The sequence below is a fragment of the Gossypium hirsutum genome, chromosome A13 (assembly GCF_007990345.1).
Source record: "Gossypium hirsutum isolate 1008001.06 chromosome A13, Gossypium_hirsutum_v2.1, whole genome shotgun sequence".
NCBI lineage: Eukaryota > Viridiplantae > Streptophyta > Magnoliopsida > Malvales > Malvaceae > Gossypium > Gossypium hirsutum.
The window spans coordinates 42,618,948-42,633,829 of record NC_053436.1 but is presented as its reverse complement, the minus strand read 5'-3'; the positions used below and the strand labels follow the sequence as shown (position 1 = coordinate 42,633,829).

General features: G+C 35.1%; 1 pseudogene; it reads left to right on the top strand.

The window, feature by feature from the left end:
• Positions 1-369: 369 nt before the first annotated feature.
• Positions 370-7,665, top strand: LOC107894585 (tropinone reductase homolog At5g06060-like; annotated as a pseudogene).
• Positions 7,666-14,882: the final 7,217 nt, after the last annotated feature.

Genomic DNA, 14,882 nt, shown 5'->3' with positions numbered 1-14,882 from the left:
GTTTAATCATTAGCATGGGTATTAAATATGATACACTTGTTTTAATAATCAAGCTACGTACATTTAATGCTAGAGTTGAGGCTAATACAATCACCAAGTTGATATATTATTAATATATTGTGGGTTAAAAATATTAGGACATCCGGTTAAATAACCATTTAAAAATGTCTGCAGCTTGACGTTTTCGACGTTCTCGTCTGTCTTTATTCTGGATTCAAGGTTTCTTTGTTGTGGTGACACGGCCAATGAATATTTTAATATAAGAAACTATTTGTCCACGTTTTATGTTAAACATTTTAAAGCCGGCGGTAGTTAGCTTTTATACTCGTTCAGAAACTGAGGAAAAAGAAGGAAAGTTGCAGTTCTAAGATGGCAGGAGCTGCACCTGGTTGTAAGAATCAAAGATGGTCTCTTCAGGGTATGACAGCACTTGTAACTGGTGGGACAAGAGGCATAGGGTTCGAACTTGTTAAAATTGTGTGACCCAAATTCTAAGAGATTACCCAAATTCTAAGAGATTGCTTGTAAGTCAAGTTAAACAAAAATATATTTTCTTTCTAGAAGATTTAGTATTTATTAGTATAATATATTTAGCATTTATTAGTATAGTTTATTTGACTTACTAATTTAGCCTATAAATAGGCTCCTTTACAATCTTAGAATTAAAAAGACACCCATTAGATTAGAACTCATAACACATTCAGAGAATTTTGTGTTTACGTTTGAGGGTTCTTTGTTTTTCGGGTTTTTGGGGTTTAGTTTTTATCTCCATCTTTTGTACTCTTCATTCTTTTGCCATTATAGTAAAATTATCTTTGCCCGTGGTTTTTTATCCTCTTTTGAGGGGTTTTTTCACGTTAAATTTGTGTGTTCATCTTCTCAATTTCTTCTACTATTTTTACTTGTTCGTTGCTTATTCGGGACGATCCTAACAAGTGGTATCAGAGCTAGTTTAACTTTCATAGATCAGCCCGGTCAGAGATGGCAGCAACAAGGTTTGAAATTGAGAAGTTCGATGGTGAGACAAATTTCAATCTGTGGCAAGTTCGGATGATGGCAATTCTAGTTCAAAATGGCTTGAAAAAGGTGGTTACAGGGAAAAAGCCTGAGAATCTAAATCAAACAGAATGGGAAGAGCTTGATGAAAAGGCCTTGTCTGCAATCCAGTTGTGCCTTGCGAATACAGTATTGCAGGAGGTATTGATGGAGAAGACCTCATTCGCCTTGTGGAAAAGGTTAGAAACTCTTTATGCGACTAAGTCTCTGGCTAACCATTCAGTGTTGAAACAACGTCTATTTACGTTTCGCATGAACGAAGGTGAGCTTCTTAAAGATCACATCAGTCAATTCATTACTCTTTTAAATGATTTAAAGAACGTTGAGGTTCATATTGACGATGAAGATCAAGCTATGCTATTATTGTGCTCTTTACCCTCTTCATACAAGTCTTTCAGGGAGACCCTGATTTATGGCAGAGACAAACTCTCGTTCGAAGATGTGAAAGGTCATTTGTTGAGTAGAGACAAACTCGACAATGAGTTTGATTTGAATAGCAAAGCAGATAGACAAGCTTCCGTTTTGGTAGCATCAAAGAAACGAGACAAAAGGTGTCGCTATTGCAAAAAGTTAGGTCACGTCAAAGCAGATTGTTTTAAACTGCGAAATAAAAGAGCTGCTGAGAGTAACGAGGAAGATGTAGCTGGTGCTAATTTGGTCGATGAAGGCGGTGATGATTTCTTGTTAGTGTCAACGAGCGATAACTCCAAGCTTACGTCTGAGTGGATCCTAGATTCAGGATGTTCTTTCCACATGTGTCCCAATAGAGAATGGTTCTCCACATACAGTTCAGTTGAAGGTGGAGTTGTGCACATGGGAAACGATTCATCTAGTAAAATAATCGGTATTGGTACTGTTAAAATTAGGATACACGATGGGACGATTAGGACACTCTCAGATGTCAGGTATGTACCTGATTTACGAAAGAATCTCATCTCCTTGAGTATTTTAGACTTGAAAGGATGCAGAATCAACATCGAGTCGAGCGACATTAAAGTATCTCGTGGAGCTCTCGTTTTGTTAAAAGGTAAAAGAACCGGCAGTCTTTATATTCTGAAGGTTCTACAGTGACCGGTGAAATCGGACGTCCCTCGTCCGTTACGGAGTCAAAGTCAACTCATTTGAAGCGGAGGCAACTTGGTCATAGGAGGGAAAAAGGTATGACCGTTTCGTTGAAGAGAGGTTCTCTTTTGGATGCAGGTTTTGAAAAGTTAGGGCACTGTATTCGTGAAAATCAGACCCGGGTTAGTTTTGATTTGGCAGTGCACAAGTCGAAGGCTAGAAGTCTTCCAGCTTCTAAGCATAGATTCGACTCAGTTAATTCCCTGCATAGTTCAAGATAGGCCCGTGGCGGGTTTTGGCAAAGATGGCATTGAAAGAATTCGTGTCAAGGTGGAGATTGTTAGAATTGTGTGACCCAAATTCTAAGAGATTGCTTGCAAGTCAAGTTAAACAAAAATATATTTTCTTTCTAGAAGATTTAGTATTTATTAGTATAATATATTTAGCATTTATTAGTATAGTTTATTTGACTTACTAATTTAGCCTATAAATAGGCTCCTTTACAATCTTAGAATTAAAAAGACACCCATTAGATTAGAACTCATAACACATTCAGAGAATTTTGTGTTTACGTTTGAGGGTTCTTTATTTTTCGGGTTTTTGGGGTTTAGTTTTTATCTCCATCTTTTGTACTCTTCATTCTTTTGCCATTATAGTAAAATTATCTTTGCCCGTGGTTTTTTATCCTCTTTTGAGGGGTTTTTTCACGTTAAATTTGTGTGTTCATCTTCTCAATTTCTTCTACTATTTTTACTAGTTCGTTGCTTATTCGGGACGATCCTAACAAGTGGTATCAGAGCTAGTTTAACTTTCATAGATCAGCCCGGTCAGAGATGGCAGCAACAAGGTTTGAAATTGAGAAGTTCGATGGTGAGACAAATTTCAATCTGTGGCAAGTTCGGATGATGGCAATTCTAGTTCAAAATGGCTTGAAAAAGGTTGTTACAGGGAAAAAGCCTGAGAATCTAAATCAAACAGAATGGGAAGAGCTTGATGAAAAGGCCTTGTCTGCAATCCAGTTGTGCCTCGCGAATACAGTATTGCAGGAGGTATTGATGGAGAAGACCTCATTCGCCTTGTAGAAAAGGTTAGAAACTCTTTATGCGACTAAGTCTCTGGCTAACCGTTTAGTGTTGAAACAACGTCTATTTACGTTTCGCATGAACGAAGGTGAGCTTCTTAAAGATCACATCAGTCAATTCATTACTCTTTTAAATGATTTAAAGAACGTTGAGGTTCATATTGACGATGAAGATCAAGCTATGCTATTATTGTGCTCTTTACCCTCTTCATACAAGTCTTTCAGGGAGACCCTGATTTATGGCAGAGACAAACTCTCGTTCGAAGATGTGAAAGGTCATTTGTTGAGTAGAGACAAACTCGACAATGAGTTTGATTTGAATAGCAAAGCAGATAGACAAGCTTCCGTTTTGGTAGCATCAAAGAAACGAGACAAAAGGTGTCGCTATTGCAAAAAGTTAGGTCACGTCAAAGCAGATTGTTTTAAACTGTGAAATAAAAGAGCTGCTGAGAGTAACGAGGAAGATGTAGCTGGTGCTAATTTGGTCGATGAAGGCGGTGATGATTTCTTGTTAGTGTCAACGAGCGATAACTCCAAGCTTACGTCTGAGTGGATCCTAGATTCAGGATGTTCTTTCCACATGTGTCCCAATAGAGAATGGTTCTCCACATACAGTTCAGTTGAAGGTGGAGTTGTGCACATGGGAAACGATTCATCTAGTAAAATAATCGGTATTGGTACTGTTAAAATTAGGATACACGATGGGACGATTAGGACACTCTCAGATGTCAGGTATGTACCTGATTTACGAAAGAATCTCATCTCCTTGAGTATTTTAGACTTGAAAGGATGCAGAATCAACATCGAGTCGAGCGACATTAAAGTATCTCGTGGAGCTCTCGTTTTGTTAAAAGGTAAAAGAACCGGCAGTCTTTATATTCTGAAGGTTCTACAGTGACCGGTGAAATCGGACGTCCCTCGTCCGTTACGGAGTCAAAGTCAACTCATTTGAAGCGGAGGCAACTTGGTCATAGGAGGGAAAAAGGTATGACCGTTTCGTTGAAGAGAGGTTCTCTTTTGGATGCAGGTTTTGAAAAGTTAGGGCACTGTATTCGTGAAAATCAGACCCGGATTAGTTTTGATTTGGCAGTGCACAAGTCGAAGGCTAGAAGTCTTCCAGCTTCTAAGCATAGATTCGACTCAGTTAATTCCCTGCATAGTTCAAGATAGGCCCGTGGCGGGTTTTGGCAAAGATGGCATTGAAAGAATTCGTGTCAAGGTGGAGATTGTTAGAATTGTGTGACCCAAATTCTAAGAGATTGCTTGCAAGTCAAGTTAAACAAAAATATATTTTCTTTCTAGAAGATTTAGTATTTATTAGTATAATATATTTAGCATTTATTAGTATAGTTTATTTGACTTACTAATTTAGCCTATAAATAGGCTCCTTTACAATCTTAGAATTAAAAAGACACCCATTAGATTAGAACTCATAACACATTCAGAGAATTTTGTGTTTACGTTTGAGGGTTCTTTGTTTTTCGGGTTTTTGGGGTTTAGTTTTTATCTCCATCTTTTGTACCTTCATTCTTTTGCCATTATAGTAAAATTATCTTTGCCCGTGGTTTTTTATCCTCTTTTGAGGGGTTTTTCCATGTTAAATTTGTGTGTTCATCTTCTCAATTTCTTCTACTATTTTTACTTATTCGTTGCTTATTCGGGACGATCCTAACAGAACTCTTCATCTTTGTCTCTACTTTTTTTTTATTTTTTTTCTTTTTTTAAATGTTTACGAAAATTATACGCAACGTTAGTTCATTTTGGCACTAATATTTTATTCTTGATCAAATTCTATCGTCAGTCATTGCCTTTAAATGAAGTTGACTTTATACTTACATTCATGCAATCATACCCATTTTAAAAGTAAATCATTATAAATACAGTAAGCACCATAACAAGTAAATTCTGTCCCAAAAAGAACTAAAGATTTAAAAGATAGAACTAAAATTATTAAATAAAAAATATAATTTTAAATATAATCATTAAATATCAAATTTTGTAAAAATACAAGCACTGTCGGCAATTTTTTTTTTTTTTAGATTATTGAGTTCAATGGTTTAACTGTAAAATGTCAGATTTGCTGTGGTGGAAGAACTAGCTGCACTTGGGGCTGCAGTTCATACATGTTCCAGGAACCAAAGCGAGAAAGGTTGAAAGAATGGCAGAGTAAAGGGTTTAAATTGAGTGGTTCTATGTGTGATGTCTCATCTAGAGAGCAAACTGAGAAGCTTATGGAGACCGTCTCCTCAGTTTTTAACGGAAAGCTCAACATCCTTGTAAGTAGTTTTAATTCTAACAAAATTGTTTTCCGATTCTGGGAATAAATTATTTCTCTTGAATTAATGTCAATTATGGTTTGATTAATTTTGTCAAATACAATTAGAATTTGATTAACTTTTTTTTTTTGGAAATACAACCAATAGAATTATACTAGATTATTTTATTCTAATTAATTTAAATCTAAATTTAATTTATTTTAATTTGATAATAAAAAATCAATTGTTTAAACTTACTCAATTTAAATTTGAACTAACTTAACATGAAATAATTCAAACCCTAAAATGACTTGGATTCAAAAGTGAAACTTAAATGACAAACTCAAAATGAGCTGAACTTAAAAAACTCGAATGACTTGAACCTAAAATGTTAAGAGCTCAAAATGACTTGAATTTGAAACAATCTGAACCTAACCTAACGTAAAATGATCGAATTTAATTTAGACCTTCCAATTGGACAAGTTGGACTGAATTCATATTTGGTCAAATTAGGTTATATCAATCGAGTTCTAAGATTTTTAAGTCATTTCAAGTTTAAATCATTTTAGGTTTGAATTAGTTCAGGTTCTACAATTCAAGTTTTTTAAGTTAGGATAGTACATATCCATTCATTTCATGTTTTATCATTTGGGTTCAAATTATTTTAAGTTATTGAATTTTATGATGAAATCACATTGGATCGAGTTAGTTTGATTGGTTTTCATATTCGGCTAATAATAGATTGAAAGCTGTTTGCTTCTCCTTAGGTCAATAATGCAGGAATCACGAGGATTAAACCTTGCGTGGAACAAAGTCTGGAAGACTACACAACCGTGATGAGTACTAACGTTGAGGCTCCTTATCACCTTTCTCAACTCGCTTATCCCTTCCTAAAAGCATCAGGAAATGGAAGCGTTGTGTTTATCTCTTCTGTAGCTGGTTCAATGGCTCTACCTGGTTTATCTGCCTATTCAGCATCTAAAGGTTTGTATATTGCATATTGGATGTAGATGTTAGCCAGAATGTTGCAAAAATAACCATGGTTGCTGCACTTCCAGGAGCAATCAACCAAATTACAAAGAATTTGGCATGCGAGTGGGCAAAGGATAATATTCGTACCAACAATGTTTCACCCTGGGGTGTGAAAACCAAGATGGCAGAACAAGTAAATTACCCACTAACAAAATCTTATTGAAGAATTATAGAGGGATGCGTCAATTATGTGCTTTTGGATTAGTTGTATTCAAAATTTAACATTTTTGACTTATTTTGAGTTTGAATTATGTCAAGTAGGATTATTTTTTTTGGGGTTTAAGTTAAGATCATTTTGAATTTTGGTCAATTGAATTTGTCAATATGGCTTTTTGAGTTAGGCTATTATGAGTTTCAACCATTTTAGGTTTGGTATATTTTAAGTTTTAAAATTTTCATGTTAATTTAAGTTTAGATCATTTCACGTTCATGTTAAAGTTTGGGTTCGATTTACTCTTTTTTCAGGCTATTAGGTTTTCCAATAAAAATTTCTGAGTTGGGTCATTTAAGGTTTTGACACTCAGGTTGGATAATTTTAATTTATTTATTTAAGTGATTTTAGGCTTACATCATCTGAATTAGGTCATTTATGGTTTGGGGTAATTTTGGAGTTTAAATTGAGCTAGTTTGGATTGTTGAATGGAATAGAATTGAATCAAATTTTCACGCAAGTTTGGGCTAAGTTTCTTTGTACTACTATTTTCAGAATATAAACGCACCATTAGCTGGGGAACTTTTTAGGCTAATTGCAGGGACAGCAATGCCGAGAATGGCAGAACCGGAGGAGATATCATCATTAGTAGCATTCCTTTGCCTTCCTGCTGCTTCATACATAACTGGACAAGTTATTTCAGTGGATGGAGGGTATACTGCGGGAGGCTGTTGGCCATTTCAAAATTTTAGTTTTGATCTATTAAGCCACTTAAATTTCCAGTAAGCTTGGAAATATCAGCTCGTGAAATACGAACTTCGTCCAAATCTATTCAATAAGGGAATGAGCATTTCCTTGCGTGGATTATAAAGATGCTTTTTAACGTTTAAGACTCCGTATTCTCTGCTTGATATAGTTATGTATTGAGTGTAACTTTTAATGCATCAAATTACCATCTTGTGTTTTCCTTAGATAAATTGTTGACAGATCTATACACTTCTATAAAAACTATCCCGGATTGTCTTCAATTGAGAATTAGAACCGTTGATTAAGAATCAGCTAGATAATGGAATTTTATTGTTGCTTGAGGTTAAGTTACTCCATCTATAAGAAAAGAAATGGAAAAGAAAATAAAATGAAAGAAAAAGAAGAAAATAAAATAAAGGAAATGAAGGCCGGAAGGAAAAAGAGAAGAAAAGGGAAAATTTATTTTGTTCTAGTTTATTTTGACGTGTTTAGCTTTATATTTGTTCCATACACCCCATTAGGCCTCTATGGAGATTACTTCGTGGAGCACCATTCCTTCCGTAGGATAAAGTGGTGCCAAGCTTAACCAATCTAACAAGATTGTTGTTGCTTATCATTCATATACCTTAAAATTCTATCATATCTAGTTGCATAGTTGACCTAAAGAGAGATTGATGCTGAATGGTAGCCCACAAATTAAGAAAAGACAAGTAGCCTATGAGTGTCTCCCTTAAATACCTTTCGGAACTCTATAACAAGACAAAAATAAAACATCACCGACTGACATTCCCTCTTTATGTAGTCTCCTCTCCTCTCCAACTCTCCACAATATCACTTTCCTTTACCTCAAACACCACTTGTAGCTTTCAACCTTCTGGTAAATTACCACATCAACCTCCTTTCAGTTTTACCCATCAACAATTTATGCAATGAAAGGGAAAAACATGAGTCACTCCACCTTAAATTTTCCTTACCAACCTTCTCCCTAGAACTACCCTTACTCCACTTAGGGGGTGTGTAAAAAATAGACCGTCGATAATGGCTAAGAATCGAAAAGAGAATAAGAGCACACATAATTTTACGTGGAAACCCTTTAAGGAAAAAAACTACAGGAAGAGGAGAAGATAATTCACCATGTCGAATTCGAATAATACAAGAGGAAAGACGACTACGTTTATTTATAGGTTCGTAAAACCATATTCTAATCAAAGTCAAATAGAAGTAATACAGTAAGGTTAAAACACCTTATTCTAATCAACATCAAATAGAGGAAGTAAACTTCTATACGGATGTCACTTGTAAATCCCCCTATTTTGCCACTTATATTTTATTTTCACAAGAATTTGGGTCACACAATTCTAACAATCTCCACATTGACATAAATTCTCAACGAACAAGTTCTTCATCATGAACTCTCAACAAACAAGTTCTCCACCTCTTTTATGAAACCCCTTAAGGGTTTATCTTCAACAATGAACACTAACCAAGTCTAAGCAATGCTCAAACTTGGTTATAGGAAGTGACTTAGTCATCATATCTGCAAGATTATCATGAGTACTAATTTTGCTCACAACAATATCACCCCGAGCAATAATATCATCAACAAAATGATACCGAACATTAATGTGCTTTGTTCTCTCATGATACATTTGGTCCTTCGTAAGGAAGATGACACTCTGGTTGTCAAAAAATATTGTACTAATTTGAAGGTCTTCATTAAGTTCACTAAAGAACCCCTTTAACCAAATAGCTTCTTTACAAGCCTCAGCAATCGCCATGTACGCAACTTCAGTGGTAGGTAAAGCAATAATAGTTTGCAAAATGGCTTTCTAACCTATTGAACAACCCCCAATTGTAAAGACATAACTTGTGAGAGATCTTCTTCTATCAAGGTCTCCAGCAAAATCAACATCTACATACCTAATAACTCCATCTTTAGTTCTTCCAAACTGTAAGCAAACATCAATAGTACCTTGTATGTATCTCAAAATCCATTGAACTACTTTCCAATGTTCTTTACTAGGATTCGCCATGTATCTACTAACTTCACTGACTACATATGATAAATATGGACGTGAACAAACCATAGCATACATGAGGGATCCCACTACACTAGAATATGGATCATGTGACATGTACTCAATCTCATTATCTTATTGTAGAGACAAAGCCGATAAAAGTCTAAAATAGGTTGCTAAAAGAGTACTAACAGGCTTAGCATTCTGCATATTGAACCTTCAAAGAACTTTCTCAATGTACCCTTTTTGGCTTAGGTACAGTTTACTTGCTTTTCTATCTCTGAGAATATCCATACCAAGTATCTTCTTTGCTGGTCCCAAATCTTTCATCTCAAATTCTTCACTAAGCTGGGCTTTGACCTTTCTTATCTCTCCTTTATCTTTTGCAGCTATCAACATGTCATCAACATAGATGAGTAGATACATAAAACAACCATAACTATTTTTCTTAAAATAAACACAACTGTCAAGGCTACTTCTTTTGAAATCATGAGAAGTCATAAAGGAATCAAACCTCTTGTATCACTATCATTGACTATTTCAAACCGTAAAAGGGATTTTTTCAACAAGCAAACATAGTCCTTATTTTCTGAGGGTATAAATCCTTCTGGTTGTTGCATGTAAATATCCTCCTCAAGTTTTCCATGCAAAAATGCAGTTTTTACATCTAACTGCTCAAGTTCTAAATCATGCATGGCCAGAATACCAAGTAAAGCTCGAATAGAACTATGCTTCACAACTGGGGAGAACACATCTGTGAAGTTCATACTTGGAATTTGACTGTAACCCTTTGCAAAAAGCCTTACTTTATATATGGGTTCTTCAACTCTTAGAGTCCCTTCTTTATTTTTAAACATCCATTTACAATGAACAACCTTTTTTCCCTTACGGAGCTTCACAAGATTCCATGTTCTGTTTTTGTGGAGTGATTCCATCTCATCTTACATGGCAATCATCCACTTTTCTGAGTCTTCATAGCTAACTGCCTTGGAATAAGTAGATGTCTCCTAGTTCACTTCTATATCTTCAGCCACATTTAAAGCCTAAGCAACTAGATTAGCCTTGGCATACCTCTTTGGAGGTTTAATCTCGCTTCTAATTCTATTTTTGGTAATAAAGTATTGTAGTGAAGAAAGAACTCTACTCTGACTTTCTGTACTGGCTTGAGAAGTCGACTCTATTGTAGATTCTGGATCAATTTGATGCTCCACTTGCTTTTTTTGTTCTTTATTGGAAGATTCTTTAAGAGATAAGTTAGGTAACATAGCAGCTTTATTAAAAATAACATCTCTACTAATCATAACTTTTTTATTTTCAGGACACCATAACTTTTACCCTTTTACATCAGCTTTATAACTAAGAAAAACACATTTAACTAATCATGGTTCCAATTTTCCATTATCAACATGAGCATACACAAGACACCCAAAAATCTTTAAATCAGAATAATCAGCAAGATTATTGGACCATACCTCTTATGGAGTCTTTTTCTCAATGGCAACAAATGGAGATCGGTTGATAAAAAAATATGTAGTAGAGGCCGCTTCGACACAAAATGACTTTGGTAAGTTTGCAATCGACAACATACATCGTACTTTCTCTATAATAGTCCGGTTTAGACCCTATTAGGAATAGTGGTTTCAAGACCACAAACCTGAATCAGAAAAATATTTTAATATTATTTTTTGTGCTTATGGTATGTGAATTAGCATGTGTGAAAGTTTCGTATGAAAATTTAATCGTTTTTGTGCTCAATTTGATAAAATGACCTAATCGCGTAAATTGTAAAAGTTGACTGCTGCTTGTTAAAGTGCCTATTTGATGTGTCTCTTTAAATGTGAGATCCTTATGTGTTTATTTGACCATGGCATGCATTAAATGACTTAAATGGGCATTAAATAATGGTTTATTAATGATATGATGCAAGGGCAAAATGGTAAACTAGTTATAATTGATATATTAAATAAAAGAAAAGCTTAAATTAGTTCATTTTAAGTCTTCTTCCACCAAAAATAAGAGACTAAGAACACCATTTCTAGGATTCAAGAATTTGGCATTCACATTACTTAAGGTATGGTTTTGACTCGATTTTTGATAACTTTTACGTTTTTGTGATCGTTGCTCAGTGTTCTATCAAGCCCATGCCTAAATTTCTAATTTGATGATGATTTTGAAATATTCCATTGATGAAATTGTGAGCTTTGTGAATTTACTTGATAGAAATTGAAAGATATGTGTTGGGTTATATATTTTTTGTATTTGAAATTTTGATGAATTTGAGTAATTTGGACTAAATTGTGAAATTGGTAAATTGAGGGACTAAAATGTGAAATAAATGAAATATGTGGACTTGTATGGGTGCTATGAATATTCGACTAAGCATAAGTATATGCAAATTTTGTGTATTTTGTGTATTTTTGTTATTAGGGACTAAATTATCAAAATATGAAATGTGATGACTAATTTGTAAAATGGCCTAAATATGTGTTTTTGAATTGAATTGAATGATTTAATGAATAAAAGAGTTAAATTTGAATTTATATAAATCAAGAACTAAAGAAAACGAAATTAGATTGGGGAAAGTCGAAAGTCGTCGAGTAGCCGATTTCGTCTATTGAATCTGTACGAGGTAAGTCTATATACAAATAAATGTGTTTTGAATTGAATTACTATCGAATATATGTTACTGTACAATGATGAATGAATATATGAATTGAGAAAAATGAGACATCCGGGAAAGTATCGACAAAGTTTCGACGTCTGAAAAGCCCCGTACGAACCTTAGGAACAATTAGGATACATATGTCATGACATAGGATTCGATATGTGTTTTCGTGTAAGACCACGTCTAAGACATTGGCATCGACTTATGATTTACGTGTAAGACCATATCTAAGACATCGACATCGTATTTGATTTCATGTAAGACCCTGTCTGGAACAGTGGCATCGATATTTGATTACATGGAAGACCACGTCTGGGACGTTGGCCATTGTACGAGCTTTTCGAGTTATCCGAGTATGCTTATTGATTCTGAACGGTTCCACGGGCATTTCGAGAGAATGAATGACTATGTGATTGTGTATCCAATTCAGGTACGTTTGAATTGTATATCATGTTTGAGAATGAAAGGTAAGTATAAGTTACTATGAGAATGAGATATTAAATATATATGTGAATCATGATCAAATGAACTAATGGAGATATATGGCTATGAGAATGTATTTTACCTTGAATTATATGAATGAATTAATTTAGATTGATGTTAAATGTTAAGTTTATTTGTATATGGCTTACAAAGCTTTTGAAAGCTTACTTTGTGTGTGTTTGTATTGTTTTATAGATATCGAAGCTACTGAAATCTCAAGGATCATCACCACACTATTGAATTATATTTTGGTATATTTTGAAAGTGTAAATATGGGAGTATGGCATGTATAGGCTAGAAATAGTTGATTATGTGTTGTGAAGTGTATATATCTAGCCCTGTGATTTGGCTTGGTTTTGGTTGTGTATATGAATGAGTTCTTGGTATGAAATATGTGATGCAATATGATCAATATGATGTGTTTTGAATGATAAAATGAAATGGTCAATTTTGGTAAGTTTTAGTATGTGCAAATTTGAGAAATTGGTAAGTTTTATAACATGTGATTGAATGATGTAAAATGAGGTTATGAAACAAATATTTAGATATGATTTTGTCCTATGTTTTGGCATAATTTTGTATGACTATTAATCATGAAATTGGTTGATAAGGTTATGGTATGATTGGTGTAAGTTTTGGTATTTAAATTTGTTGAAATTATAGTGCAAATGTGCTTGGTTTGATGCTTGTAGGTTTGACCCAAATTAGATGGCAAATTGGCTTTTCAAATAGCCTATTTTTGTCCACACGGGCAGAGACATAGGCCTGTGTCTCAGCCGTGTGCGACACACAGTCATGTTGCACGGCCATGTGGCCCCTAGGGTACCCTACGATTTTAAGTTAGTCTTGAGCACGGCTAAGGCACACAGGCGTGTGGCTAGCCGTGTGACCCAAGTCAGTTCCGACCACTGCCAAGACACACAAGCATGTCTTGTGGCTGTGTGGTTAAGTCAGTATGTATGCCCTGATTTGACACGGTCTAGACACACGGGCGTGTTCAATGCCGTGTGAGGCACGCGGCCTGTTCACACAGGCATGTGACCTGTACAACTTTGAAAAATGTTTAATTTTTGAAAAAAATTGTATGAGCTCAGTTTAGTCCCGACCCCTTTCTAATGTATGTTTAAGGTCTCGACGACCTATATAAGGGACATTATGATAATGTTTGACTATGATTATGGATAATGTATATGAATTGTTTGTAAAATGTTTTGATTCATCCGGTAATACCTTTAACCCTAGTCTGGCGACGGATATAGGTTAGGGGTGTTACATTTTATTGGTATCAGAGTTACGGTTTAGCCGATTCTAAGACTAACGTAGCGTCTATGAATCTAGCTATACATGCCGTATTTATGAGCTGCGATAGTGTGATGAATCCTGACAATGAAAATGTGTTTTTATATAGCAAATAGATCCCAAACGAGTCGTTGCTGACGATGTTGAAAGTAATGCACCTGCTCCCGCGCGAGGGACAGCACCATCCCACTCTAAACCAACTACGAGTAGCCATGATGGAGAGGCTAGACAAGCCTTCTATCAAATGATAAATGACTGGTTCAGTCAGTACATTAGAACTAATCTGACTATTCAACAACCCCTAACCCTGGTCAATCCTCCGCAAGTCCCTGTTATGCCGCAAGTTAATCCGACTCAGTTAAATAAGCCTCTAGTTAATAAAATTAGAAAATATGGGGCCGAAGAATTTCGTGCTACTATGAATGATGATGCTGAAAGAGCCGAGTTCTGGTTAGAGAACATGATACGAGTGTTCGATGATTTGTCTTTAAATATGGATGAATGCATAAAATGTGCTGTTTCACTTCTGAGAGACTCAGCGTATCATTGGTGAAAGATATTAATATCTGTGGTTTTGGGGGAACGAGTCACCTGGGATTTTTTCCAAGTTGAATTTCGGAAGAAATACATCATTCAGATATTCATAGATCAGAAACATAAAGAGTTTATTGAGCTAAAACAAGGTCGTATGTCTGTTACAGAATACGAGCGAGAATTTGTAAAACTGAGTCAGTATGCTCGAGAATGTGTATCTACTGAGGCAATAATGTGCAAAAGACTCGAAGACGGTTTGAATGTAGATATTCGTTTGTTAGACGGGATTTTTGAGATCAAAGAATTCGTTATGCTTGTTGAATGAGCATGTAAAGCCGAAGAATTCAGAAAAGAGAAAAGAAAAGCTAATTTAGAAGCTAGAGAAGTGCGAAAGAGATCATCGAGCAAGTTATTCCAATCTGTATCAAAGAAGTTTAGAGATGATTATATCTGTTCAAAGGCTAATGTGGGACATTCGAACAGAGATCGTGCTAGATCG